Raw genomic sequence first — 6,000 nt, 5'->3', positions numbered from 1 at the left:
AAATCAGCTTTTTGGATTTTTTAAAAGAGTTTTTAATAACCTACCCAGTGATACTCGCTCCATCAAGATGAATCTAATGAGGTACCTACCTCATTTATCAAAATCGGTTGAACCGTTGGGTAGGAGGTATACATAAGGTCAAACACCTAACCCTCCTTTTGGACTTCGCCACAGTGGTGTAAAAATAAAGGGAGGCCCTTGACCATGAGGAAACTTTGCCTGAGATTTGTCCATAATGTTCCCAAAGCTGTTTGAACTTGAGGTCCCAGAAGTCTGCCAATTTGCACTGGGTTATTGATGATGATTGTATAACGAAACTAAATATCATGGACACGTCGAAAAAGATCAATACTTAAATTTAAATATTTTATTCGGCTTTCGAAACACGTAAGATATAAACACGTACCTATTGTGAGACAAGACCCGTGCCCCGTAGTGATTATGGATGTATTAAATGAATATCAAGGATTATGTTACGTCACAGAGAAGATCAAAAAATAATAAATAATTCAATTAAAGAATTTATAATTTATAAATTCAAATAAATAAAAAAATAAGTTCGGCTGTCGAACGTCAATGATTTACACGTGAGGCCACGGTATTGGTACACCGGCCGTTTAACACAAATCATCCATTAATTACATAGTTGCGTGTGAAATGATGCTAACACATTAATCGTCGGACATGCAAGAGGTGCGCTGAGATGTTAGAGTGGATACCATCAAGAGGAGTACATTTGTACCTACTTTAAATAAATGATTTTGACTTTGACTTTGACTTTAAAAAAGACACTTTTTCATTCGTTCTAAGTTTGATGGTTATCCTAATAAATAAATATCAAGAGCATGTTACGTCAAAGAGAAGATCAATAAATAATGGGTAATTCATTAATTCAAATAAATATTAAATAAGTATTTTATTAGACTGACAAACGTCAATAATTTACACGTGAGGCCACGGTATTGGTACACCGGCCGTTTAACACAAATCATCCATTAATTATAGTTGCGTGTGAAATGATGCTAACACATTAATCGTCGGGCATGCAAGAGGTGTGCTGAGATGTTAGAGTGGATACCATCAAAAGGAGTACAATTGTACCTACTTTGAATAAATGATTTTGACTTTGACTTTGATTTTGGATATTTAAAAAAAGACACTTTTTCATTCGTACTAAGTTTGATCTAATAAATAAATATCAAGGGCATGTTACGTCAAAGAGAAGATCAATAAATAATGGGTAATTCATTAATTCAAATAAATATTAAATAAGTATTTTATTAGACTGTCAAACGTCAATAATTTACACGTGAGGCTACGGTATTGGTACACCGGCCGTTTAACACAAATCATCCATTAATTATACTTGCGTGTGAAATGATGCTAACACATTAATCGTCAGACAAGCTGAAATGGTAGAGTGGATATTGGGAATATTTTCATTTCCAGGGTCCCTTACCCGAAGGTTGTCATCGGGTACCAAACCTCCGCTGTCCATCCGTCTGTCTGTCAGCGGGCTGTATCTCGTGAACTGTAATAGGTAGAGAGTGGAAATTTTCACAGAATGCGTGTTTCTATTGCCGCTATTAAAACAAATAAGTAATGAAAATTTCGAAATGGTTGCTGTAAAAATTAAAAAAATTAAAAGTGTTCTTTCTTGTACCAAGGTATGGAACACTTCGTGTGAGAAACAGACTCGCACTTGGCCGATTTTTTGTGTAATTATACACAAAAAATCGGTAAGTATACCGTTTATCGGTTCGTCCTATCTGTTACTAATAAATAGCGTTTAAATATCATGGGTGCGAATCGATGCTAAGACATTAATCGTCGGACATGTTTACACGACTTTCAATGCACGCGAGTTTAATGTGGCATATCATTAAGGTTCAGTACATAACAAGCGTTTTAGACGCGCGTTTTAAATGATATAATATTTTGAAAGCTTGACATAAAAGTTTTGAACTCTAACTCAAAGCATTTATTCAAAATAGGTAGGTACCATTGCACACTTTTTGATTGTCGATTGTCGAATTTGTAAGAAAATTATGTAGGTAATGGCGTTAAATAATTCATTGCGTAAATTTTAAAGCTACGAGCTTAAAAGATAACTTTATTAACTAATAATAATAATTACTTACCTACTGCCATTATTACCATTTTAATTCAAATTATATTGCTAGTAATATGTACCTAGTTACTAGCACCTATATTTATTTTTAGGGTTCCGTATCTGAAAAGGAAAAACGGAACCCTCATATGATCTCTTTGTGGTCTGTCTGTCTGTCTGTCCCTCCATCCGTCGTGTCTGTCAAGAAAACCTATAGGGCATTTCCCGTTGACCTAGAATCATGAAATTTGGCAGATAGGTAGGTCTTATAGCACAAGTAAAGGAATAAATCCGAAAACCGGGAATTTGTGGTTACATAATTAAAAATAAATAAAATGTTTTTAAATTTTCAAAGTAAGATAACTAACTATACCAAGTGGGATATCAAATGAAAGGGCTTTACCTGTACATTCTAAAACAGATTTTCATTTCTTTTTAATTTTAATAATTATTTATTAATTAATTAACATTTTCATTTCGTTTTTGATTTATCGTGTAAAATGTCGAAAAAAATACCCAAGTACGGAACCTTCGGTGCGCGAGTCCGACTTGGCCGGTTTTTTATTTTGCTCTAAATCTTATCAGTGTTTAAAATCAAGTTTAATATGAATGCTCATGTACTTATTACGATATGCTAATAAAAACTGTAGAGAACATGTTTTTTGTTTGGAATGTGCTAATTTTTGCGCCTATCCATCATTGACTTGCTCTACATTATCGCAACTGACAGGTTTTAAAAATAAATGCAAATTTCTTGTTAATTAGGTATGTGTGCCTACCCAATAATTAATTTCCACTCTAACACCGGAATTCATATCTATAACCTTAACTAGCAGATGCCCGCAAGTTCGTTCCTATGGATGAAGGTTTTCAAAAATCCCGTGGGAACTCATTGATTTTTCAGGATAAAAAGTAGCCTTTGTCCTTCCCAGGGATGTAAGCTAACTCTGTAGCAAGTTTCATCAAAATCGGTTAAACTGTTGGACCGTTCGTGAAAAGATAGCAGACAGACAGACAGACACGTTTTCGTGGGATTTTCAAAAATCCATATCCACGTGGAAGAAGTCGCGGGCATCATATAGCATTAGTTATAAATATTCGTAATGAATATGCATTTGACATTCGACACGGCTTGCACGTTTATTAATAAATATTAATTGCATATTCCGTATAAATTAGGTAGGTAAGTATTGATTTCAAATAGCTATAAACTACAAGGTAATATCTTGTAGGAAATAATTACTTACTGTGAATAAAGAATCTAATTAAAGTCTACAGCCAATAGCTCAATAGTTTTTTGTGATAGGTACTTCTTTTCTTAGCTGTATTGGTTTCGTGTGAGACTATATGGCATCTGGCAATCTTCACTTGGCCAGCGTGGCGGACTCTGGGCAAACCCCTGGCATTCTAAGAGGAGACCCGTGCTCAGTAGTGAGCCAGGGATGGGTCGATGTTGATAGGTTTGCCGCGGGGGTGATAACTAGTCACGGCCGAAGCTTCCCATCTTCCCAAATCAGATCTGAAACAATTATTTAGAAAATGTAAGGAAATACTACTGAGTTTTTTTATTAGGAGTATGGATTTAATAAAAACTGCCACATCACTCCTAAGCTAGCCTGCTTCCATCTTAAGAGTGCATCATCACTTACCACCAGATGAGCGGACGACGAGTTGATCATGATAATGTGAAAAAGTAATAAGTGGGTTATTGCAGGGTAAATATATTTTTCCCTGGTTTTTATATTTTATTATACAATTATAGACATTCAAGTTCATAAATAATAATGAAATAAAAAAGCTAGTTCCCCTTTATCTTTGATTTATGGCTACGTACCTATTATAAAATTATTGTTGACTAGCTGACGCCCGCGACTTCGTCCGCGTGGATTTAGGTTTTTCGAAATCCCGTGGGAACTCTTTGGTTTTCCGGGATAAAAAGTAGCCTATGTGCTAATCCAGGATATTACCTATCTCCATTCTGAATTTCAGCCAAATCCGTCCAGTAGTTTTGGCGTGAAGGAGTAACAAACATACACACACACACACACACACACATACAAACTTTCGCCTTTATAATATTAGTGTGATTCAAACATCGGATTGTCAACAGCACAGGAGTGAAACTGGAAGTGTAATTGATTGTGTATTGAGTCGTGGCAATAAATATGTCAAAATAGATCTATTTGCGCCGGGGGCCATAATAATGGTTGCAATACGTTTGCACGCGGAATTAATAAATACTGCCCATAATAGGGCTGGTACAGATCTACACTAATATAACTAGGAGGTAGAGTTTCATAAAACTTCGAGAAAGAAGTTAGCTGCCGAATCTAACTCGGCTGGGCAGCGTTCAGGAAGCTTCGACATGTCTTCTCGTTCAAAATTCCTCAGTGATTGAATACCAAAGTCTTCGAACAGTGCGTGTTGCTAGTGATGACATAATATTATGGATCCGAAACATGGTCGCTAACAGCTATAGGGCCTCATAAGAAAGCTCAGAGTCATTCAGCGGGCGATGGAGACAGCTTGGAGTTTCTTTAGTGATGAAGTCAGAAATAAGGAGATTCTTTTTTTTTATTCAGATATAAGTTAGCCCTTGACTGCAGTCTCACCTGGTGGTAAGTAATGATGCAGTCTAAACTGGAAGGGGTATGGTAGTTTTTATTAAGCCCATTTGGTTTCTACACGGCATCGTATCGGAACCCATCAGAATAACCGACATAGCTTTCGCTTCGAAGATGTAGTGGCAATGGGCAGAGCATTTCGAAAAGCCGATAGATGTTGGGACCCCAAGGTGCTAAAATGGCGATCTCGCACTGGAAGGCGCAGTATAGGTAGATAATATTTTGATATTTATAAAGGCTTTATCTTTACCTATCAGAAACAGAAATAGACAGATTACTTATTTGGAAGAAAATATTAAAATATACTCATTCAAGGAGTATTGATTAAGGACATAATAATTTGTTTGTGGATTTTAAAAATATTACCTAGTAAAATATATACGCATGCTTTAACTTTGACTGATGCAGGTAAACGTAACAACTGACACCTTTGATATATTCCGGCCGAATTCAGCATCTATGACTAATATATAATATAATGAATTAAATAATGTGAACTTTAATTCCAAGAACTAAGGTTTATTTTCTAACCTATATCTATAGAATATTTGAGTCACAAGAGATAGCGTCTTGATATTATCTAAAGTCTAAACTGATTGACGTTAAACAGCATTTTGTACGCATTATACTATACTAATATAACTACTGAGAAGAGCCAGCTCTCCAACAAAGAAAACCTCCAGTGGTTACTTTTCAAAAGGCAAAATTTTGAAATTATTGCGTCCTTATTATGTATTATTTATATATATTATTAATATTTATTATTTATTATTGCGTCCCTCCACTCCTGCCGCTTATTCTTTGTCCCGCACCACAAAGCAGTGACATCTAAATGACACCCAGTAAATATTCATAATTCATTCGCAATTAAACGCGGCGCGCCGTCAACTATCATTGCAAGTAAAATATGTGCAAATTGCGTTGCTTAACTGCTCTGATGTAGCGGGATATGTTAATTTTATATTAATGGCTTATATTAATATCTTAGATTAGCAGCTAGTATCCAACTGAAAGTCGATTTCTGAAACTGAAACCCATTTAGTAGACTGTCAATACATACCCTCGGCCAAAGACGTCTCGATACCAACCTAGGGCGGAAAGTAACTCACAACGATCCCACTAGATGGAACCACAAGTGTGTACAATCAGTCACTATGAAGCTTGAATCACGCTAAAGCAGTTTTAATCCCAGAATACTATATTATAACACCTAGCATGGATGGCTGGAGTGAAGACTTCACACACCAGACGGAAACGTTTAAATGC

General features: G+C 35.8%; 1 long non-coding RNA gene across 1 annotated transcript in view; it reads left to right on the top strand.

Moving 5' to 3' along the window:
* The first annotated feature begins 400 nt into the window (after window positions 1–400).
* The window catches only part of LOC123867879, a 28,081-nt gene continuing 22,481 nt past the window's right edge, over window positions 401–6,000 (top strand). The window contains exons 1-2 of the long non-coding RNA XR_006796525.1: window positions 401–411; window positions 1,866–1,871. This is a non-coding gene — a long non-coding RNA (uncharacterized LOC123867879). The remainder of the gene's footprint in view (window positions 412–1,865; window positions 1,872–6,000) is intronic.

The sequence above is a fragment of the Maniola jurtina genome, chromosome 8, assembly GCF_905333055.1.
Source record: "Maniola jurtina chromosome 8, ilManJurt1.1, whole genome shotgun sequence".
Taxonomy (NCBI): Eukaryota; Metazoa; Arthropoda; class Insecta; order Lepidoptera; family Nymphalidae; genus Maniola; species Maniola jurtina.
This window is presented reverse-complemented; position numbering and strand designations above follow the sequence as displayed.